Source organism: Symphalangus syndactylus, chromosome 15 (assembly GCF_028878055.3).
Source record: "Symphalangus syndactylus isolate Jambi chromosome 15, NHGRI_mSymSyn1-v2.1_pri, whole genome shotgun sequence".
Lineage (NCBI taxonomy): Eukaryota > Metazoa > Chordata > Mammalia > Primates > Hylobatidae > Symphalangus > Symphalangus syndactylus.
In genome coordinates, this window is record NC_072437.2 from 97,876,368 (window position 1) to 97,901,279 (window position 24,912).

At 40.5% G+C, this 24,912-nt stretch overlaps 1 protein-coding gene across 13 annotated transcripts in view; it reads left to right on the plus strand.

Moving 5' to 3' along the window:
* PDS5B (PDS5 cohesin associated factor B) overlaps nt 1–24,912 on the plus strand; it is a 189,614-nt gene that overhangs the window by 29,887 nt on the left and 134,815 nt on the right. For 4 of the 13 annotated variants that reach the window (XM_063619276.1, XM_063619278.1, XM_063619282.1 and 1 more), the window contains exon 2: nt 15,321–15,404. The exons of 6 other annotated variants lie outside the window; for them this stretch is intronic. The gene's annotated coding sequence lies outside the window, so the exon portion shown is untranslated. Of the gene's footprint in view, nt 1–14,934; nt 15,122–15,320; nt 15,405–24,912 lie in introns of those variants that run through there. 3 more of the 13 variants (XM_063619277.1, XM_063619281.1, XM_063619279.1) reach the window with 2 other exon arrangements.

The window sequence follows — 24,912 nt, forward strand, 5'->3', positions numbered from 1 at the left end:
TATAAATACAAGAAAATGTAGCCCGAGTTGCCATTGTCTGATATCTTATCCAAGGGAATTGGACAGAAATGGGGCCAAGAACATTGTTGGAACTGTGCTGAAGCCTTCTTTACCTTGGGATTATTTATTTACCCGAGACAATATAGCCTTTTAAAAAAAAATTTGTTTAAGGTAGTTGAACTGTAGAATTTTGTTCCTTAACAATTCAAGAATCCTAACATATTGCAAGCACTCTCATTTTTCAGTTGTCCTAGTGGAAATGCCCTAGTGTTTCTAAGTTTACTGTTTATTTCTGAAAAGTACTATTTATCATAGTAAAGAATTTTCCTTCTCTTCCTGATTTTCTCTAAGGGATTAAAGTCAGGAATAATAAACAGTTTAATTTAGATGATCCTGTGCATTTTCTTCTTTTACCTATTAATGTAATTCATCTATTAATAGTTTCTCTGACGTTGACAGTCTTTGCATAGAGAACTCATATGCAAAAGAGAGCTCTCCCAGTAGTGAGACAGTGAAATCATGTCCATATTATGTGTCTCATCCAAAACAAATTTCTGAGCTACGGTCAGACCACCTCTGAATAAATAACCTCTGGCTAGAAGAATTGCTGTATCCCAGTCAACTTAAATCTGTTTTATCCTAAGCCATTTATTTAATATAATCTAGGGTGATGAAATTATCCTGTCTTGGCCACCAGTTAGCACCTACTTACAGAGTTGCTTGTTAGTACTTCCCTAAATTTTATTGTAGTTACATTATCAGAGAGAGAGGTGTCATGATTGTGGGAGAGGCAGCCACATACATATCTACAACATAGACATATTGTTTTGGATATCTTGGGAACAGAAAAATATGACATAAATAAGATATGTAAATATTGGAAAGGAAGAGAGCACTGTGGCAAATGCTGTTTTTATTCAGTAGCTATTCTCCCACTTGTTTCTTGCAAATATAACTCAAGATTTTTTACAGGTATTCAGGGCCCATTTGGTTCAGAGGAGGCTGGTCCCTGTGAACCCTAAGGGTTAAATAAGAGTAGTTTAAACCAGCTGTGGCATTTCTGTTTCCCTTGCTGTTATCTGGCTTAATAATGGCATTACCTGTTTCAATTTTTGCTAATTCAGTGGGTGTAAAATCCTCAATGTGGTCCTAATTTGTATTTCTCTCATTGCAAATGAGAGGGGTACAACATGTCAAGTGTTCATTGGATATTTCTTCTTTTGCAGTGTGCTTGCTATTCTTACTGTTGGGTTGTGTTTTTCATCATTATGTATGTTCTTTATATATTCTGGTTACTAACTTAGTCCTTTGGTGCTGCTATAACAAAATACTTAAGGCCAGGTAATTTTTTATAAAGAGCAGAAATTTATTTCTCACAGTTCTGGAGGCTGGGAAGTCCAAGATGAAGGCACTAGCAGGTTGTGTAGTCTGGTAAGGGCTGCATCCTCCAGAGGTGAATAATGCTGTGTTCTCATATGGTGGAAGGAAGGTGGAAGGGCCAGATAGCCAAATGCTGGCTGCCAGGAGCTGCTTTTTTAAGGGCCTAATCCTGTTCATAAGGGAGGAACCCTCGTGGCCTAAGCACTCAGGCCCCAGCCTCTCAATACTCCTATAACATTGGTTGTTAAGTTTCAACACCAGAATTTTGGAGGGGACACATTCTACTAACTTGAATTCACTAACTTTAAAAAAAAGTCAGTTTTGTGAGTTGCAGATACAATAGTCCTACCCAAGGTTTTGCTTTCAATGATTTCAGTTACCAGTGGTCAACCATGGTCTGAAAATACTAAGTGGAAAATTGTTATAATTAAACAATTGCTGTTTTAAGGTGCCCACTGTTCTGAGTGGTATGATGAAATCACGTGCTATTCTGCTCCATCCTGTCCAGGATGTGAATTATTCCTTTGTCTAGTTGCCCGTCCAGTGTAATACTACTGGCCCATTACTGTGTAGAAAAAAATATGTATATACAGGGTTCAGTACTATATGTTTTGGACATCCACTGGTGGTCTTGGAGCATATCCCTCACGTACCTTCTCCCTCGCTTCTCCCTTGTTGAGGTTAATAATTTTACTTTTTTTGGTGTCTTGTGAAAAACAGATAGTCTTAATGTAGTAAGATCTTTTATGGTTTATATGGGCATTCATGTATTTATTTATATTTACTTTTGTTTAAGAAGTCATCTCTTCAAACTTGGGTAATTAAAAGTCTCCTGCTTTAAAGCTTTGTCTTTCATCTCAGTCCACTGGGGTTGCTTTTTCTCTTTTTTCTCCACCAGTAGTGGAACAGGGATTGATACTTACTTTTTGCCATATGGATAGTTGTCACAACCTCATTTTTTAGAGTCCATCTTTTCTGCAGTGATGTGCAGAACGAAGTCTCATAATCAAGTTTCCATATACATGTGAGTCTGTTTCTGGACTCAATTCTGTTTTGCAGCCTAATTGTCTATCTTCACCGTCATACCACACTTCCTTAATTATTACAGCTTTATACAGGTCTCACTGTCTGGCAGGGCAGATCCCCCTACCCTGTATTTCAGAAGCTGTTTGGCTCTTTGCATGTCCAAATGATTTAAAAATTTGGTGCTAAGGTCTTTGAGGTACCCTGTTGGGGGAGAATTGACATCTTTATGATATTGAGCATCTTTATGATAGAGACATAGAGTTACATGTCACTTAACAACAGGGGTACATTCTGAGAAATGCTTTGTTAGGCAATTTCTTCACTATGTGAACATGGTAGGGTGTACATAGGCTACACGGTGTAGCCTGTTGCTCCTAGGCCACAAATCTGTACAGCATGTTACTGTTCTGAATAGCATAGGCAATTGTAACACAATGGTATTTGCATATCTAAACATACAAAAGGTACAGTAAAAATACGATGGATAAAAAATGTAGAGCACTTACCGTGAATGGAACTTGCAGGACTAGAAATTTCTCTGGGTGATTCAGTGAGTGAGTGGTGAGTGAATGTGAAGGCCTAGGACATTACTGTACACTAACGTAAATTTTATAAACACTGTACAATTAGGCTATGTTAAATTTATTTCAAAAAATAAAGTATGATATCATGGTTTATGATGTCACAAGATGATAGGAATTTTCCAGCTCTATTATAATCTTATGAGACCACCATTATATATGGTTTGTTGTTGACGGAAACATTACGTGGCCCCCAAAATGTAGTAATTTTCTCCACATAGGTCTGAGACATCTTTGGTTAAACATTTTGTTTTATTTTATTTTATTTGAGATGGAGTTTTGCTCTTGTCGTCTAGGCTGGAGTGCAATGGTGCGGTCTTGGCTCACTACAGCCTTTGCCTCCTGGGTTCAAGTGATTCTTCTGCGTCATCCTCCCTAGTAGCTGGGATTACAGGGGCCCACAACCACGCCCAGCTAATTTTTGTATTTTTAGTAGAGATAGGGTTTCACTATGTTGGCCAGGCTTGTTTCAAACTTCTGACCTCAGGTGATCCACCCGCCTCGGCCTCCCAAAGTGCTGGGATTACAGTCATGAGCCAATGCACCCGGCCCTGGTTAGGTTTTTAAAATGTATTTTATAATAAACTTTTTGGTTTAAAATTACAATTTTAGCTGCTTTGGCTGGTATATGGAAATGAAACAGATTTTTTTGGTCCACCTTGCTAAGTTTCAATGTTCACAATACTAATTTTTTGAGTTTCTGTATAGACAGTACTATCACCTGCAAGTAATGAGACCGTAGTTTCTTTCCAGTCCTTATGTTGTTGATTTCTTTTTCTTTTCTTAGTGTGCTGGCCAGGGTCCTTTGGTAACTGTTAAAATGTGGTAGTGATAGCATGGTGTCTCACGCCTGTAATCCCAGCACTTTGGGAGGCTGAGGTGGGCGGATCACGAGGTCAGGAGATCGAGACCATCCTGTAAATGGTGAAACCCCATCTCTACTAAAAATACAAAAAATTAGCCGGGTGTGGTTGGCGTGTGCCTGTAGTCCCAGCTACTTGGGAGGCTGAGGCGGGAGAATGGCGTGAACCCAGGAGGCGGAGCTTGCAGTGAGCCGACATCGTGCCACTGCACTCCAGCCTGGGCGACAGAGCGAGACTCCGTCTCAAAAAAAAAAAAAAAAAAAGTGGTAGTGATGACGGGATTCTGATTGTTTCTAGCTTTAGAGGAAATGCTTGATGTGTTTCAACATGAAGAATGATGTTGTTAGTTTTGGATAGATAACCTTTGTCAGGTAAAACTTTTCTTTTTATTGTTATTTTTAACAAATGGGTACTGATTTCTACATTTGTTGACATAGTTTTTTTCTTTCTATCTGGTGATGTGGTGAATAATAAATTTTTCTGATAATAAACCAACCTTGCATTACTAGAATAAACCAAGCTTGGTTGGGATATAGCTACACTGGCCAACATAGTAACCACTAGCCGCATTTCAAGTGTTAATTGTGGTTATGGCTATAATATTGGAAAAACAGAAATTACAGAACATTTCCATTATTGTGGAAAATTCTATTAGCGCTGTGGTACAGTTGTCTTTTTAAATACATTGCTGAAGTTATCTGGCTAATCTGCGTATGTATGTTTGTAAGTTTTCATGTCAAACTTATATTTGTTTCATTGAAAGAGATGGAATGGCTGGGTGCGGTGGCTCATGCCTGTAATCCCAGCACTCTGGGAGGCCAAGGCAGGCAGATCACTTGAGCCCAGGAGTTCGAGAGCAGCCTGGGCAATATGGCAAAATTTCGTCCCTACAAAAAATAAAGAAATTGGCTGGGCATGGTGGTGTGTTCCTGTAGCAATCCCAGCTACTCTGGAGGCTGAGGTGGGATGATTGCTTGAGCCTGGGAGGCAGAGGTTGCAGTGAGCCAGTATTGTGCCACTGTGCTCCATCCTGGGCGACAGAGCAAGACCCTGCCTCAAAAAAAAGAGGAGAAGGTGGAAAGTATTCTCTTTGTTTCTGTGTTCTGGAATTGTTTGTATAAGATAGAGACAGTTCTGTTCTTCCAAAATTTGGAACAGCTCATCAAGCCTGGTGTTTCTTTTTGGGAAGATTTTAACTTAGTTTCTTTGATGATTACTGCTCTATTCAGGTTTTAAATTTCTTCTTGAATAATTTTTTGTTAATTACATTTTTTTTTCTAGGAAATATCATCTAAAATAGCAAATTTATTGGTGTAAAGCAGGACTCAGCAAACTATGGCCTGTCACAGGCTGCCTGCCTCTTTTTCTAAATAAAATCTTGCTGGAATATAGCCACACCTAATCATATTGTCTGGTTGCTTTAGTGCTATAAATGCAGAGATGAGTAGTTATGACAGAAGGTATGAGCCCCAAGCCAAAAACATTTACTGTCTGGTCTTTTAAGAAGAAGTTTGCCAGTCTCTGGTTTGAACTATTCTTTATCTATCATTCTTTCAGTATTTCTTTTAATCTCTGTATTTAACATCTCATTTTTTTTTTTTCCCTAATGTTAATCTTTTTTTTCTATTCTTCATCAACTTCACCAGAGACTTGCTAATTTTGGGCTACTTAGATGCATTCTCTTATTTAATTAACTAATTTCCGCTTTTTTATCTTCTTTCTCTGTTCTTTGATTTCATTCTCATTTTATTCTTCATTTCTTTTCCTGGCTTAAGTTTCATGCTTAGCTTATTTGTATTAAACTTTCTTCTTTTCAGTATAAACATTTAAGGCTATAAATTTCCGTTTCTATACCACTTTTCCTAATTCCTACAAGTTTTGTATGTATTATTTTCTTTACTATTCAATTATAATTATTTGTGTGTTTTTACATTTCCTAACATATGGAAATGACCTTTTTTTTTTTTTTACTGACTTAATTACATTTTAGGAATATGTGGTGGGTGAGATTTGGATTATTTTGAATTTGTTGAGACATGGGTTAAGTACCAGATTGTCATTAGTTTTTGTAAATGTTATATGTGTGCTTGAAAGGACTGTGTAAGGGTACAAAGTTTTATAAATGACCAACAAAATGCACTTGTTAATTACCTTAAGTCTTCCATGTCTTTACTAGTTTTTCTAGTATATGATCTATCAGTAGTATAAAAGATGTGTTAAAACTTGTACTGTGCCGGTGGACATGTTGGTTTGTCCCTCCAGGTCTATCAGTTTTTATTATTTTCATATTGTTTAATAGTTAATATAAATTAATTTTTTTCTGATAATTTGAATCTTTTAATCATTTTGTGATGGCATCTATATGTGTTATAATTCTTTGGTTTTAAAAATTTGTTTGGTGTGATGAGAATGTAGGTGCCTGTTACAGCCCATTCAGGTTCTTGCCTGCTGCACAGAAAAAAACCAGTACACTGAGACAACAGGTATTGCAGCAGAGAAAGAGTTTAGTTGCAAGGCAGCTGAGTGAGGAGAAGAATTTGGAGACTAGGGTTTTTAAGGGTGGTTTGGCAGGCAGGCAGGGATCTAGGGAATGAGTTCTGCTGATTGGTTCGGTTGGAAATGAAATCACAGGGATGTCAACTGTTTTCGTGTGCTGAATCAGTTCCTGGGTGAGGGTTACAGGACCAGTTGAGTCATTTTCTTGGTATGGGTCACCAGCCCTGCATGGCATCAGTTGGTAGAACAGAATTCAAAGTCTGAAAAATATCTCAAACACTAGCTTTAGGTTTCATAGTAGTGATGTTGTCTATAAGAGCAATTGGAGAAGTTATACATCTTGTGACCACTGGCTACATGATTCCTGATCAGCAAGTAATTATAAAAAAGGGGGTTAGGGAACAATGACTGGTTACTGTTTATGCTTATATCTTAGTAGAATTGAGGCCCCTACCATAATTCTAAGCTTGTGGCCTTGAGTTCATTATGCAAAGTCGGTTTTAGTCCCTCAACAAGGAGGGGTGGATTAGTCTTGGGAAGGGACTATTATCCTCCTTGCTTTAAACTATAAACATAGTAACATCATTAGCCTGACCTATGTATAGGAATAAGCAAAGGCAATTAGCTTGTGAGGTTAGAAGCAAGATGGAGTCAGTTATGTTAGATTTCTCTTACTGTTACAATTTTGCAAGGCAGGTTTCATACCTCCCTTTCTGGTTGTTATAAATTTCATTTTCTTTTTGCCCTATTTTTCCCTTTTCTTTGCTTGCATTTTTTTTTTACTTTCAAAAAAAGTTTAGCCCCTTCCTTCCTCTCTCCCTCTCTCTCTCTCTTTCTCTCCCTCTCTTTCTTTCTTTCTTGCTTTTTTGCTTTCTTGCTTTCTTTCTTTTCTTTTCTTTTCTTTTCTTTTCTTTTCTTTACTTTTCTTTTCTTTTCTTTTTTCTTTCCTCTGTGGCCCTGGACTAAACTCGGCTTGCTGCAGACTCCCTGCATCCAGCTCCCGTGATTCTCCTTCTCTGGCCTGCGGGCTGCCTGCAATTGCCGCCGTGCACCACCGCCCCTCCCTGGTTTTTCTCCTTTGGCTGGAGGCGCGGTTTCGCCATGTCGGCCAGGCTGGTCTCCAACTCCTGAACTCCAGTGCTCTGCCCGCCTCAGCCTCCCAAGGTGCTGAGACTACAGACGGAGGCTTGCCCATTCGCTGCTCAGTGTTGCCCGGGCTGGAGTGCGGTGGCGTGGTCTTGGCTCGCTGCAGCCTCTGCCTCCCAGCTGCCTGCCTTGGCCTCCCAGGGTGCTGGGATTGCAGCCTCTGCCGGGCTGCCACCCCGTCTGGGAGGTGGGGAGCGTCTCTGCCTGACCGCCCATCGTTTGGGTTATGAGGAGCTCCTCTGCTCGGCCGCCCCGTCTGGGAGGTGAGGAGCACCTCTGCCCGGCCGCCACCCCATCTAGGAAGTGAGGAACATCTCTGCCTGGCCGCCCATCGTCTGGGATGTGAGGAGCGCCTCTGCCCGGCCGCCCATCGTCTGGGATGTGAGGAGCGACTCTGCCCGGCCGCCCATCATCTGGGATGTGAGGAGCGACTCTGCCCGGCCGCCACCCCATCTGGGACGTGAGGAGCGCCTCTGCCCGGCCGCCCCGTCTGTGAAGTGAGGAGCGCCTCTGCCCGGCCGCCCCGTCTGGGAAGAAGTGAGGAGCGCCTCTGCCCGGCCGCCCCATCTGGGAAGTGAGGAGCGCCTCTGCTCGGCCGCCCCGTCTGGGAGGTGAGGAGTGCCTCTGCCCGGCCGCCACCCCATCTAGGAAGTGAGGAACGTCTCTGCCTGGCCGCCCATCGTCTGGGATGTGAGGAGCGCCTCTGCTCGGCCGCCCCATCTGGGAAGTGAGGAGCGCCTCTGCCCGGCCGCCCCGTCTGGGATGTGAGGAGCGCCTCTGCCCGGCCGCCCCGTCTGGGAAGTGAGGAGCCCCTCTGCCCGGCCGCCCCGTCTGGGAAGTGAGGAGCGCCTCTGCCCGGCCACCCCGTCTGGGATGTGAGGAGCCCCTCTGCCTGGCCGCCCCGTCTGGGAAGTGAGGAGCGCCTCTGCCCGGCCGCCCCGTCTGGGATGTGAGGAGCCCCTCTGCCCGGCCGCCCCTTCTGGGAGGTGAGGAGCGCCTCTGCCCGGCCACCCATCATTTGGGAAGTGAGGAGCGCCTCTGCCCGGCCACCCCGTCTGGGAGGTGAGGAGCACCTCTGCCCGGCTGCCCCGTCTGGGAGGTGAGGAGCGCCTCTGCCCGGCCGCCCCTTCTGGGATGTGAGGAGTACCTCTGCCCGGCCACCCCGTCTGGGAAGTGAGGAGCGCCTCTGCCCGGCCACCCATCGTCTGGGATGTGAGGAGCGCCTCTGCCCAGCCGCCCCGTCCGGGAAGTGAGGAGCCCCTCTGCCCAGCCGCCACCCCGTCTAGGAAGTGAGGAGCGTCTCTGCCTGGCCACCCCGTCTGGGAAGTGAGGAGCACCTCTGCCTGGCCGCCCCGTCTGGGATGTGGGGAGTACCTCTGCCCGGCCGCCCCATCTGGGAGGTCTACCACAGAGGCCAGAAGCAATGTGGGGGCTGGATGTGGTGGCTCATGCCTGTAGTCCCAGTACTCTGGGAGGCTGAGGCGGGTTGATCACTTGAGGCTAGGAGCTCGAGACCAGCCTGGCCAACATGGCGAAACATATGAGAAATACAACTGTCAAACCAACCAACGAACCAAGCGACAACAAAGCAGGTCTACCCTGGAGTCATACTCTAATTTTTTCTATTTTCCTCCCTTTCTGATCCTTTATCCCACTTTCTTTTTCTTCCTCTTCCTTCTCCTTCTTCTTTGTCAAATGGAGGATTGAGTTATTATCATTGATCCATACAAAGTCCCTCTCTCATTTATTTTCTTTAATTCCCACCCCCCATTTCTATTCCCCGTCTTCCCATGTGCAACCTTCCTAATATGTTTGATATGCATCTTTTTGTTAGTATGTACTTTTAGAAAATGTTTATTGTTTTGTGTGCAAAATAAAATAAAATAAAAAGAAAAAAAGTTTAGTTACTTTCATTTTTCCACAATCCATTTCTTTTTTCTTTCTGTTAGGGACATTACAGTTTATGATCTATTTCTTCCCTTTTTTTCTTTGTTGTTGTTGTTGTTGTTGAGAGAGTCTGGGTCTCTTGCCAGGCCGGAGTGCAGTGGTGTGATCTTGGCTCACTGCAACTTCCGCCTCCTGGGTTCAAGTGATTCTCCTGCCTCAGCCTCCTGAGTAGCTGGGAATACAGGCATGTGCCACCACACCCAGCTAATGTTTGTATTAGTAGAGATGGGGTTTCACCATGTTGGCCAGGCTATTCCTTTAAAAAAAATTTTTTTTAACACTTGAAATTTTGCCCTCTATACTTAATTCCTTAGCCCTTTGCAAAATTGACACAAAGGCCCTTTTACCAATCTGGTCAACACTCCCCTTCCAACTTCCATGTTGATGTTGCCTAGCATTTTATTCACCCTTTTATCCCCCAAATTGTACATGCTATTATGTATTTATATTTTGCTTTCATGTTTAGAGTTTCTTTTTCTTTATTTTCTTTTACTAAGATTTCAAAATTGTCTTTTTGTCCTCTAGCATCTCCTAATTTCATTTAAAATTTTTCATCTGTTTGTCTCTTGGCCCTGCATTTTGGGTAGTTTCTTCAGTTACTAATTTTTATAAAACTCTAGTCGTGTTTAATCTGCTTAACCTGTCCATTGAGGTTTTGAAATCAACAATTACTGTTCATTAAAGTATTTGTTACTGTTCAGTCTCTTGTTATTTTCAGCAGCCTCTTGTTGCTTTGCTGATTTTGTGATTTCATTTTTAAAAGTTTAAACATTCATATTTTATATTTTGGCAATGAAATTTCAATACCTGAATTCATTGGGGCATGAATCACTCTTGGTGTTTGGTTTTCTTATGTATTTGTTGGTCCTTGGGAAGGACTCATGTTTTGTTGAGCTTGGGATGTGGAAAATTTGGGTGCCTAAATTGAGGAATTTTTTTAACTCCACAGAAGATTTGCATTTGCTTCTACTGAGAAATAGGATTTGTCATCCACCTGGGAACTTCCTAGAGTCCAAGCTCAATTGGCAAAAGGGCAAATGCTGATATGTACATTTGCCCTTTTGCATCTCCAAGTGCGTACTAACTGTTCAGGTTTCAATTTACCCTTTTTTTGTGCAGATAAGAGACAGATGGTGAGTGTGGAAATGAAGGTTGGGTGTGGGTAGGTTCTTGTAGATTTTCCTTACTTTTTTGAGCTCAGCAATGTGATAACAGTTTTCTGCTGGATTTATTGGGCCTTTCAGGATATACAGTATTAATATATATACTACTGGAAAAAGATGTTCAATTTTTAAGCTCTGTCTTTTCATTCATTCACTCATTCATTCGTTCATTCATTTTGAGACAGGATCTCACTCTGTAGCCCAGGCTGGAGTACAGTGGCGTGATCACAGCTCACTGCAGCTTTGACCATCTGGGCTCAAGCGATCCTCCCACCTGAGCCTTCTGAGTAGCTGGGACTACAGGGTGTGAGGTGGTGAGATCAGAACTCTCTGCAGCCTTGAACTCCTGGGCTGAAATGATCCTCCTGTCTCAGCCTCCTGAGTAGTTGGGACTACAGGTGTGCTCCACCATGCCTGGCTAACTTATTTTAGTTTTACATATACAAATCTCTGTACATTTCATTGTGACAGCACTAAAAATTAAAAAAAAATTCTTTTGTGTTTTTCTGTGTTAATGTTTACTTTTACGTAACCTGTTGTGATTCTCAGTTTGTGCACCTCTTTTGGACTATTTGAGTCTCCTGATGTATTTTTTGATTTATCCTGATGGGGTTTTATGTATAAGTGGAATTTCATTTTATTTTAATTAATTTCAGGTATTTTGAGAAGTCATTGAAATAATTTCTTAGGCTAGAGTTTGTAAATCAGGTTTTAATTAAAGTAGAAAACCTCAGAATGAATTACACACAAGGATATTGTTTAATGAAACGTTTTTTTTCCTGAGTGTATTTATGTACTGGGTTGTGTTGCAATAAACAAAAAAAAAAAGTTTGAAATGCATTGTCCTAGCTTTTAGTCTGTGAAGCAGCCCAGACCAGTATTTTTTTTTTTTTTTTTTTGAGACAGGGTCTCGCTCTGTTGCCCAGGCTGGAGTGCAGTGGGGAAGATCTTGGCTCACTACAGCGTCTGCCTCCTGGATACAGGCGATTCTTGTGCCTCAGCCTCCAGGGTAGCTGGGATCACAGGCACGCACTACCGACGCCTGGCTAATTTTTGTGTTTTTAGTAGGGATGGGGTTTTGCCATGTTGGGCAGTCTGGTCTTGAACTCTTGACCCCGAGTGATCTATGTGTCTCAGCCTCCCAAAGTGCTGGGATTACAGGCGTGATCCACTGCACCCAGCCCCAGACCAGTATTCAAGTGAGATGTTTTGTAAAGTTGAGCTGCTCTAATTGAAGGTCTGGGGCACCCATAATCCTTTCCCTACTGAGTTGTTGAAGTGCTAGAGGCCCCTGTGAATGCAGTTACAGGTGTGGAGGGAGATAAGCCAGACCGTGGTCTTATGTTCCTCCTCAACTACAAACAGAACTTTGCTTTTTCTGTATTTTGTAACTTAGAATTTAGGGGAGATTTGGCTTGAAAAGAGGGCTCATCTGCTAAAGTGTATTGGAAAACCATTGTTAGATAATCAAGGTTTTAAGGCTGAATTTGACCTTGTCTTTAAATAAACCATGAAATAGGCAACATTTGGGAATTTTTTCTTCTTTAATTATTGTAGTCAGTCTTTAGTTTTGCCTCCTGCTTTTCAGAGCAAAATGTGATGATGAGCCTCCTGTCACCATCCTACTCATTTTTGACATGTTTTCAGTCTTGATGGTTTATTTTCTTTGCCTTGTCTGCAGTGAAGAAAGAGTAAAGATGTTGTACAATTGTGCAACTTACATCTATGAGAATCCCTTATAAATGTACAGTGAGACATTCCCAAATGTTCTGTTCATGGTGTCCTTAGTGTCTCATCATTTTTTCATGGAGCCAAAATAGAATACATAACAGTTCTGTTTTAGTTAGATACAAGTAGCCTAATAAGTATTTATGGTTTAAGAATTATATGTTCAATCAAATAAAAACATTCCCTTTTTATGCTTAAATAATGACATATGCTTACTGATCTGATGTGTGTGCCTGTTGGGCATATGCAAAGTTCTTAAGTCTTGGAATCAGATTGAACACTGCCACCTATGTTTCCTGTTTTCCATTGATTTCCATCTAGTACTTTTTATCACATCAGCTGCCCCAAAACCTAGCTTCTCAAAGATATATTACCTTCAAAAAGAAGGTAGAACAATGATCTCATGTTCAAATGGAACTACCTTGAGCTGGTAAGCTTACCTGGTGTCTGACAGATCTTGAGAATAGCTGTATTTTCCTTGAGAACTTAAAATATCCCCCAATGTCTGTGAATTTGCTGTGGTATCTAGGGGGCTCTGAGATGTCTTGTTTTACAGTTTGGTAACTGCAGGTGCAGTGCTTTACAGTCTGTACAGTAATTAAGCAGATGGATGCTATCTACATTTTATGGAAGAGAAATGGAGTCGACTTTGTAGAATTAGCTATAGATATTTGTACAAAGCTGCTCTGTTGAGTTATTTGCATCTCACAAGACAGTATATACTTTATAGTTTATTTCTGAATGGTACTTTAAAAATATGTAGTTCATTTCCTGGGTTTTTTTTTACTCTTTTTTAGGAAGAAAGTTTTTAAATTTTTTTATGTTTGCAAGGGGATTGAAAAGAAATATCTTTTTTCTAGCAGAACCATTTTCTGTATTGCAGTTCTTTCCATTGTGATTTGTTTTCCTGGGAAAATGAAGGAAAAAAGAGAAAAATTAATTTGCAAATTAGTAATTGCAGTAATTGCATTAATGAATATTTAAAGAACAGATTATATTTAATATTGTTGGAGTGAAAAGTATTAAGGATTGCCAAAAACTGCAAGTACATGATATAGTAAGATAATAGAATTGTAGAGTTTTAGATCTGGAAGGTGGGATGAGGATGGAGATGAGAGTTGGGTCATCTAATTGAATTCTTGCATACCGTTTGAGATCTTACAGTGGGAGGCGGAGGAGAGAGTAAGAAGGGAGAGAAAGAGGTTAGTGGGGAGAAGGAAGAGGAAAGAGGGTGATACTGTATGATTGTATTCTTGTTAAAAGCAGAAGCACTTTTGACATTTCAGAATAATTACTCTCTTGGCTCCTGCCAGAGTATATAGTCTAGAATAGATCTGTTGCCCAATCTTCATTTAAAGTTCAGTTTTAAGGGAAAAAAATGTTAATAGAGAACAGCCTTGAAGGATAGGCAATCCATAATACCTATAGATTATTAGTTTTCTTTCTTTAAGGATTGCTTTTAAAAAATACTTTATTACAAATACTTTGAAATAACATATCTACAAGAGATGTATCCTTTCTTCCATCCCAAGCTCAAATCATTTCTATATTCCATTTTTACATATTTGCAATAATAATACAAATAATTTTGGGCTAGGTGTGGTGGCTCACACCTGTAATCCTAGCACTTTGGGAGGCTGTGGTGGGTGGATCACTTGAGGTCAGGAGTTCAAGACCACCCTGGCCAAGGTGAAACCCCGTCTGTACAAAAAATACAAGCCGGATGTGGTGGCAGGTGCCTGTAATCTCAGCTACTTCGGAGGCTGAGGAAGGAGAATTGCTTGAACCTGGGAGGTGGAGGTTGGAGTGAGCCGAGATCGTGCCACTGCACTCCAGCCTGGGCGACACAGCGAGACTCCATCTCAGAAAAAAAAAAAAAAATTATGCTCTATACTTCCCATTAATTTAATTATCTACTTTTTTTTGGTGTTTTTTATTGCCCAATTGGTACTTTTTTGGTGCATGTTATAGTAGTGTTTGTTTTACCAAAAATACTGTTAAACCCACACATGTGCATACACATACACACTTGAGTATAATGCCTTTCCCACTCATTAGTATATTAGTATTATTGGCTAATACTGTTATATTTTTTCTTTGTAATGACTGCATAATATTCCATGGTAAAGATTTACCACACTTCATGTAGCTGTGGTTCCCTTTTCGATGTCAGATTTTTTTTCCACTTTTTTAAACAGTGCTAAGATAAATATTCTGGTACATTTATATTGACATTTTTATTCTTGTGAGAATTGGAAGAGAAGTATTGCTGGGTTGAAGGGAATATGTCATTAAAATTTAATAGATATTAACATAGTTCTTTTCAGAAAGGCTGTAATAATTCACATGTCCAATAACATCTGACAGATCACTGGTTTTCAAATTTTTCTCTGCGAACTTTCTTGACAAGAGAAGTTGGGGCTATTGGAATACCCATCACTCAATTCAGCCAGAGCAGCTCTCTTTTAACCTATTTGATATATTGCACGTGGTTATAATGTTTTGGCTAGAAGAGTTTGTTTCATGATTAAAATAAGTTTGACGAATCATTGCGAGTTGTTCGATTTTTTTTTTTTTTAACCTTTTCCTTTTTTTCTAGGTCAAACCAGATATTGAGATCACTGGCTTTTTGGATACCTTGTGTTGGCTGCATTTCTTGTATATTTGGATACCATGTGTTGGCTCCGTTGGATACCTTGTGTTGGCTACAATTCTTGTAGAATGTTTTCTACTGAATCATACTTTAAGTACTTTGAATTGTACTTTGGCTTGCATTGAGGGATAAAAAGGGGTGACTAAAACTCACTTCTGTGCTTATTCTTGATAGAGTTATCCATTACATTACTCACTGACCTATTAGGTTTCAGCGAGGATGCAGATGTCACATAAAGCTTCGCTTCTCCTCAATAGCTCTTAGACAATTTTCATCTTATGGTTGATATTTCTTATTCATCTTATGCCCTTTGATTTATTGGTTTTGTACCTTACAGGGCTTTTATAGTTTATTTTTGAAATAAACCAAGAAGTTGAGTGTGCCTCTGTGGCCATTTCCAGCCATATAACCATGTAAGCAGGTAAGATGTAGTTCTAATTCTGCCATTTGGGAACTTTCTGATCTTGGGCAAAATCAGCGAATTTCCCTTGTCCCAGTTTTCTTCATTTGTTAAAAAGTATGGATGATAATAAAATCAGAGTTGATGATTTTCCAAAAACATCTTTCAGCAAATTCAGTGACTAGTTCATAGGCTTTTAATGGGTTACTTAATGAAAGCCAAAAAGAAAAGAAAGAAGATACCCAATTGCATTCAACTAACTGAAAGTGAATGTAGGGGCCAAGACAAATATAGCTCAAATTTGGAGTTTCCAGGTGTTGTTCTTCAACATCCTTGAGATATTAGAAGCAGTGTTCCTTAACTTTCTTTTTTGGCTATAGATGTTAGAGAATACACCATAAGCTCTGATCCATCTCCCCAGAAGAATATACATTATCACATGCATGCAAACTCTGTATACTCTTTTAGATGACTATAGATGGTTCATAGACCTCCTGAAGACCATTTATGGGTTTCCTATGTGGAATCTGAGTGTAAGAACAGACCTAGAGCAGTAGTTCTCAGTGTGGGGTGATTTTGCCCTGCAGGGGACAGTTGGCAATGTCTGGAGACGTTTTTGGTTGTCACAACTGGGGGTGGTGATGGTATGCGTGTGCTACTCATGTCTAGTGGGCAGAGCCCAGGGATGCTACTGAACATTCTACAGTGCACAGGTGCACCCTGACCTCCACTTGCAATAAAGAATTTTTGGCAAAAAACCTGAGAGTGCTGAGGTTGAGAAGCCCTGATCTAGAGGAGGTGATGAATGGGATTTCTTTAAAAAATCCTTCAGAAATATAATTGTTCTCTGGCCTTCTTTGATAATAGTTGGGTAGTAGATAGTGCAAGGTTAAAATCTCTGAGCCTCACTCTGTCTTGAGTATTCTTCCCTCAGGTATTTGCATGGTTTATCATCATTCTTTTTCAGGTTTCCACTCAAATGTCACCTTGTCATAGAGTCCTTTCCAGTCTTTGCAAGCTGAAACAGCTCTCTCCCCTACTTTTTTTTTTTTCCAGACGGAGTCTCACTCTTGTCCAGGCTGGAGTGCAGTGGCGCCATCTCGGCTCACTGTAACCTCCGCCTCCCGGATTCAAGGCATTCTCCTGCCTCAGCCTCCCAAGTAGCTGAGATGACAGGCATGCACCACCATGGCCAGCTAATTTTTGTATTTTTTTTTTTTGGTGGAGACAGGGTTTCACCATGTTGGCCAGGCTGGTCTCGAACTCCTGTCTCAAGTGATCCACCTTCCTCGGCCTCCCAAAGTGTTGGGATTACAGACATGAGCCACCACACCTGGCCATCCCTATTGACTCTTTTTTTTTTTTTTTGAGATGGAGTCTCACTCTGTTGCTCGTGCAGTGGCGGGATCGTGGCTCACTGTAGCCTCGACATCCCTAGGGTTAGGTGATCCTCTCACCTCAGCCTCCCAATTAGTTGGGACTAATTTTTTTGTGTTTTTTGTAGTGGTGGGGTTTCACCGTGTTGCCCAGGCTAGTCTCAAACTCCTGGGCTCAAGCAGTCCACCCGCCTTGATCTCCCAAAGTGTTAGGATTACAGGCGTGAGCTGTGGCACTCGGCCCCTATTTTTCTTAACATTTCACATTATCTAACACACGCATTGACATTTGTTGTCTGTTTTCCTTCAACTTTAATACAAGCTATGCCATGAGAACAGTAATCTTTGGCTTTCTCCTACGGTTATATTCCCCAGTCAGCAGTACCTGGGATATAATAGGTGCTCAATAAATATTTGTTGTTGAAAGAATGAATGATCTGAGTCTATTGTGGCAAGTTTGATTGTATTGTTTTGGCAGAGCCCAATGTTTTAGAGATCAAAGGTGCAGTAAAGTTGACAGTTCTTTTGTGAAAATTAGGAGTTCTTAACTAAGTTGTCAGTTGGATATAGTATAGGCCAGGAATATGTATCTGAAGGCAAAGCCAGGATTTAAGGGAAAATAAAAAGTTCTTTGGCTTCTTTACAACACGAATTGAGCACCTGAAGTTGTGTTCTAAACTGTTTTCTAAACTTGTCTGACCATAGGAATTGTCTGAGACATTCCTTAAAAACAGCAGAATCTGAAACTTCTCCCCACACCTGCTGAATCAAAATTTCTAGAGGAGGAACCAGGATATCCTTATTAAAAACAAAGAGGGAAAGAATATCTTCAATAGATGACACTGGGACAACTGGATTTCCACATGCAAAAGAATTAAGTTGGACCTCTCCTTCACATAGTACATAAAAATGAGCTCAAAATGATCAATGATGTAAATATAAGATTTAAGCCTGTATACTTTTAGAAGAAAATATGGGAGTAGAATTTTATGACCCTGAATTTATTAGCAGAAACAATAAAAAATATATATTGGACTTTATAAAAATTAAAAACTTTTCTGCATCAAAGGACATTATCAAGAAAATGAAAATACAACCTACAGAAGAAGATATTTGCAAGTCATATCTTTAACAAGGATTTAATGTTTAGAATATACAAAGAACTCCAAGTCAGTGACAAAAAGACAACCTAATTTAAAAGTGAGCAATGATCTTGAATAGACATTTTTCCAAAGATACACAAATGACCAGTAAGCACATAAGATACTCAACACCGTTAATCATTAGGCAAATGAAAATCAAAACCATAATGAGGTTAGACTGCATACCTACTAGGATGGCTATAAAAAAACAAAACCAGAAGATAACTGTTGGAGAGGATGTGGAAAAATTGGAGCCCTCATTTGCTGGTGTAGCTAGCTGCTGCTGTGAGAAACAGTTTGGTGGTTCTTCAAAAAGCTAATCATAAAGTTACCATAAACTTAGCAATTCTGCCGCTAGCTGTATACTGAAAAGATTTGAAAAGGGACTCAAATGGGTATTTGTACAGCAATGTTTGTTGCAGCATTGTTCACAATAGCCAAGAATGGAAACCAAGTGTCCACCAGCAGAAGAATGGATAAACAAAATGTGGTATATACACATAATATTCAGTCATACAAGTAATTGAAGCTCTGGGCCAGGCGTGGTGGCTCACATCTGCAATCCCAGCACTTTGGGAGGCTGAGGCGGGTGGATCTTGAGGTCAGGAGATCAAGACCGTCCTGCCCAACATGGTGAAACCCCGTCTATACTAAAATACAAAAAACTAGCCAGGTGTTGTGGCGCGCGCCTGTAGTCCCAGCTACTCAAAAGAATTTAAGCTCTGATACGTGCTGTAACAGGATGAACCTGAAAATATACTCAGTGAAATTTGACAGAAAAGGACAAATACTGTGATTCTACTTACTTGAGGTACTTAGGGATAGGCAAATTCATAGAGACAGATAGTAGAAGTTACCAGGGGCTGGGGAAAAGAGGTCATGGGATGTTATTGCTTGTTGATTACAAGTTTTTTTCTGTTTTGGGTGATGAAAAAGTTTTGGAAATGGTGGTGGTTGCACAATATTGTAAATATAATAATTAATGTCACTTAATTGTACATTTATAAATGGTAGATTTTATGTTACATATATTTTAAGCCAAAAATAAATGTATTAGATCTAAAACTATTGAATTGTACACTCTAAAAGATGAATTATTTGATATGTGAATTATAACTTAATAAAACTGTTTAAGAAAACAAAAACAAAACCAGCTATCCGTGTTTGGACAACACTGTCACCCAACAAAGTTGTTGATTTTAGCCAGGAAGCATATAAGTTAGATGTAATCAGTGAGACTAGATTTAGATTAGATTTAGTAATACTAATCCGTATGCAGTCCCTCAAAACTAATGTCTTTCAGGAATATATCAAGTGTTTGTGTACTATAATGATTTTGTTAAGTTTTCCCCATTATAGGGAAATTTATTGAGAAACTTATCAAATTAAACTTTTTGGTGGACTTGACATCCTAATTTTTCTTATAACCCTTCCCCCAGTTTACTTATTATTAATATTTTATTTCAAGGTACATAACTTTGTAAGCAGATTTGTTAATTAAATATTTGTTTATCATTATGGATACTGTGTTACTTTTAATGAGGTAGAATTAACAGTTGTACTCTCATTTGTCCTGTATACAGTATGGTACATTGGGTCCTTGCATATCAATACGGGTGGTACTTTTATGTCCATTTTATTGTCATCTTAAAGAGATACGTTGTAGTGTTATGCAATGCCTCCTGGATTTTACTTCTGTCTCAATCTCTTTTCTCCTACTAAACTATACTTGTCTTCTGTTTTCTGTTGTATCCTCTCTTCAAATACTTTTATGTTATCTTCCAATTGTTCAGAGCTTCCTGTTACTGCTTCAGTGAGCCTCTTGCAGTCCCTCATAGATTCCCGCAGTCTTCCTGTGTTCTAGCTGGTATGTCTTTGTCTTTGGAAATTCTCTAAAATACAAATCTCATTTCTCTTTAAATTTCTTAGAAAAGAAAGAAAAAAAATGACAACTGCCTTATATGATAATGACCAGACTCCTTATCAGAGACTTAAAGCCTTAGATTAACTGGTCCCAATTTCTTTTATAACACCTTCACCAATATGTGCACATGTATATGTACATGCACAGAATCTAGTTGGTTCACTTTTGTTTCAGTACTTTTTTCCTTTTTATTCCAATTAGTATCATTTTGTTTATCCATTCACCAGTTAATAGACATTTGGATTGTTTGTACTTTTTGGGCATTATGAATAATACTGCCACGAATATTCTGGTAAAAGTCTTTGTGTGGATATAGGTTTTCTCTTGGACACCTAGAAGGGGAATTTCTAGGTCATATGGTAAATTTACATTTAATTTTTTTTTTTTTTTTTTTTTGAGAACAGAGTCTTACTCTGTCACCCAGGCTAGAGTGCAGTGGTGCGATCTCAGCTTACTGCAACCTCCACCGCCAGGGTTCAAGTGATTCTCCTGCCTCAGCCTCCTGAGTAGCGGGGATTACAGGTGCCCGCCACTGCACCTGGCTAATTTTCGTATTTTTAGTAGAGATGGAGTTTCACCATCTTGGTCAGGCTGGTCTCTTAACTCCTGACCTTGTGATCCACCCACCTCGGCCTCCCAAAGTGCTGGGATTACAGGCATGAGCCACCACGCCCAGCCAACATTTAACCTTTTAAGATACTGTGAAACGTTTTTCAAAAATGGCTGCAGCATTTTACATTCCCATAAAATATGAGGGTTCCAGTTTCTTCACAACGTCAGCAATACTTCTTACTGCCTTTTTTTTTTTTTTTTTAAAAAGAGGCAGGGCCTTACTCTGCCACCTAGGCTGGAGTGCAGTAACTTGATGATAGCCTTGAACTCCTGGGCTCAAGCCATCCTCCTTCCTCAGCCTCCTGAGAAGCTAGGACTACAGGCATGCACCACCATGTCCAGCCAATTACATTTTTTTTTTCTTTTTTTGTGGAGATAGGGGGGGTCTCACTGTATTGCCCAGGCTGGTCTAGAATTCCTGCCCTCAGGTGACCCTCCTGCCTTGGCCTCCCAAAGTGCTGGGATTACAGGTGTGAGCCACTATGCCTGGCCTGTCTTTTTATTTTTAAGACAGTCTTGCTCTGGTGCCAGGCTGGAGTGCAGTGGCGTGATCTTGGCTCACTGCAACCTCCGCCTCCTGGATTCAAGTGATTCTTCTGCCTCAGCCTCCGAGGAAGCTGGGATTACAGGCGCGCACCACCACCCCCAGCAAATTTTTGTATTTTTAGTAGAGACGGGGTTTCACCATGTTGGCCAGGTTGGTCTTGATCTCTTGACCTCGTGATCTGGCCACCTCAACCTCCCAAAGTGCTGGGATTACAGGCGTGAGCCACTGTGCCCGGTCTGGCTTTTTAAATTAGTGCCATTGTACTCATCTAATTAAGCTAAAATATCTTTGTGCCTTGAGTTTCTGGCTGGGCTAACGTTTTTGTTTCTGTTCAGTTCGCTCCGATTTTTAGTATTCTGATTTTTTTTTTTTTTTTGAGACAGAGTCTCACTCTGTTGCCCAGGCTGGAAGTGCAGTGGCGCCATCTCGGCTCACTGCAAGCTCCGCCTCCCGGGTTCACGCCATTCTCCTGCCTCAGCCTCCTGAGTAGCTGGGACTACAAGCGCCCGCCACCACGCCTGGCTAATTTTTTTGTATTTTTGGTAAAGATGGGGTTTCACTGTGTTAGCCATGGTGGTCTCGTTCTCCTGACGTCGTGATCTGCCTGCCTTGGCCTTCCAAAGTGCTAGGATTATAGGCGTGAGCCACCGCGCCCGGCCTAGTATTCTGATTCTTAATTTCCAATTCAGCGTTCCCTAAAGAGCCTGAAGTAAAAACGAGAAAACTTGACCTCTTGTCATTGCTCTGCCACTTACTACAGGGTGACTGTATGTGAGTTTGTCAGCTTTCTGAACTTCATTTTCTTCATCTGTAAAATAGGGATAATTCCTACTTTTATAGAATTTTGAAGGAAAATGTGTGCATGAAAGAGCTTTGAAGACCATGATCTGTTTTTAAAAAATTAAAGCTGCCATGCTTACGTATATAAAGTATCAGAAATGCTTACAGAGATAGTAGTCAGAATTAGCACTATGTTGTAATGTTAAGGCATTTGTTACTAAACTCGGCATGTAAATTTCCTCATGGAGCTTTTTTCATATGGAAGTGTTTGGGTCTGATTATTAGAGGATTCAGCAGTGCACCGGAGATGGAAAACCATTAGGTTAAGGGCATAGGCTTTGGGAATCAGATATGGCTCAATTTAAGTTCAGTTGTTGATAACTTTAGCATAGTTGTTTAACCTCTTTGAACCTCAGTTTTCTCGTTTATAAATGGGCATAATTATATAGTTCATCTTAGTAAGTACATTTATTCAGCTTTTCCTTTTTAACCAGCATTGTGTTATGCATTAGGTATGTAGCAGTGAACAAATTAGGATCCCTAAACTTTTCTCATACGGTTTGCAGTTCAGAAGGGGAAACACATTAGAGAATTTCTATTTGCATTTATGATAAATTCTTTGAAGGAAAAGTGCAGGGGTGGTGTGAGAGCATGTAGTCGAGATTTTATTTGGACTGAGTAGATTTGGGACAGCTTCCCTGATTGACAGGTGAGACTTGAAAGAGCAGTGTTAGCCAGGCATGAGGGCTAGAGAAGAGAAAAAGTTTATTGAAGCAGAAGGAATAGCACACCCTGAGACAGAAGGATCTTGGTTTAGTGTCTTCAAGAAATAGAGATGTGACTGGAGTGTATGAGCAAATGGGCAGATTAGTATATTTGAAACTTATTCGAAGGGCAGTGGGAACCTATTTAAGAATTCTAAGTAAGGTGGTGATATGAAGAGATTAGCTTATTAAGATCATTCTGGTTGTTCCCTGAAGAATGAATTGGATGTGGTATAGATTTATGTTGTGGTGAAGTAATGGCTAAATAAGGGTTGATTTCATTTACATTTTGCAAGGTAGCATTTATAGGACTTGATTGTTGATTGTAAATATTGAAAGGGAATTGCCAAGCTTCATTCCCAGAAAACTGTGAGGAAGAAATGGGTACATGAAGGCAACGCACACTGAAGAAGGAGAGGAATGAAGAATGAGGATTTTTTTGGAGGGAGAAAAAAATTGGGAGACATTTTGTTTAGTTTTGAGTATCTTGAGTTCGCGGTATCTTTGAGAATACCCAAGTGGAAATGTTAAGTAGACAATTGTATGTGCGGACTGGAGTTGAAAAGAGAAATCTTTATGAAGTATGTATTAAAAGAAAGCTTAGGGCAAAAGCCTTGGGAGAAGAACATAAACAGTAAAAAGAGAATTGAGCTCTGATGAGTTAACTGATATTTGGAGGTTGAGTAGAAGAGAAATCAACAAAGGAGACAGGAATGGACCAGTAAGGTAGGAAAAAAAATCAGGAAAAGGCAATGTGTTACTAGTAGAAACAAAAGGAAAATAATGTTTCAAGGAGGAGGCTGCGGTCAACTGTGTATCATACTGCTGAGATGAATAAAATAAGGATTAGAAAAGTGTTCACTTGATTTGGCAACATAGAGGTCAACAGATGACTTTTAGTTAGCTTTTACTGCATAACAAATCACCTGAAGACTTAATTACTGAAAACAACTGTTCCCAATTGTGTATATTGGCAATTTGGGTTTGGCTTATCTGGGTGGTTCTACTGATCGGACCAGGCTTAGCTGATTTTAGCTGGGGTTGCTTATGCATCTACAGATATGCCTCTGTGGTCACCTGGTGATTTGGCTAGGGCTGGCTTGTTCACGATGACCATAGCTGGGACAATGTGCCTCTGTGCACATACGTTCTAATTTTCCATTGGGATAGCTTGGACTTGCCGACATCTCCATAGCAGAATTCCAAGAGCAGTAGGTAAGCTAACCCAGAGCACAAACACTTACTAAACTTCTCAATGTCCCATTGCCTAAAAGAGTCATAACGCCATCTCAGATTCTAGGTCTGAAAAAACACTTATTTCTTGATGGGAGGAGCAGCAAAGTCACACATTATAAGGGTGTAGATACAAGGAATGGAAAAATTTGTTGTCATTTTTTGCAATCTGCTAGTGACTGCGGCAAAAGCATTTTGCTGATGAGGCGGAGTGTGTGGGTGGGGAACTGTTTGGAAGCCAGGTTGGATTAATATGAATAGTGAATGGGAATTGAAAGTAGATAGTATAGATTACTCTTTGAGAAGCTTATCTGTGAAGGTAATTTGGGAGAGAGGACAATAGCTGAGGCAGGGGAGGTATTTGTAGTCTAAGCAGGTATGTTGTATTTTTTTTCCCTTCCTGCCTGAATGCCTTCCATCCATCCAATAACAGAATATATTTGAATGCTGAGAGAAAGTATGTAGTAGACACAGAGCATGCTGGTACGGGGGAAAGAGGAGATAACTAATCAAGTAAAAGTCTCTGAGTAGAGGGTGGGATTTTGTGTGCTTATGAAGGGGTTAGTGTTTTGATGTGAGGAGGGCTATTTCTGTTATTAGGAAAGAGGGAAGGAAGGAATGGGGAAGGAGGGAAGGAAGGGAATGGGTGCAAATGTACATAGGCATGTAAATTGAATGGGGAAGGAGGGAAGGAAGGGAATGGGTGCAAATGTACATAGGCATGTAAATTGGGTAATAAGAGGTTGAGGGTTTCCGTTTGATGGTGCTTCTGTTTTCTCAATGAAGCAGCAGCAGTCTACATGGGGGCGTGGGGCGGGGGCGGTGGCATACAAGAATGTGTGTTGGAGATTTGACGTGAATAGACAAATTCGTAATTTTATCTGCCCCCCCCCCAGCCCCTACAATGGGATATCGAGTTGACGACTGACCAGAGAAATACTAATCACTCAATAAATGAGAGAGATTATCACTATTAATATACAAGAATTACTTTAAAGAGCTTTAACAGAACACTTTCTGTGCGGTTAGACACTGATGCAGGTCGAGATATTCCAGGGCCTGGGGCTCGTTTTCTGTTTGAGCCAGTTAAACTGTACTATCTTCCATAACATTGATGGTCCTTAAAAAATGATGTAGGCAAGTGACCATGT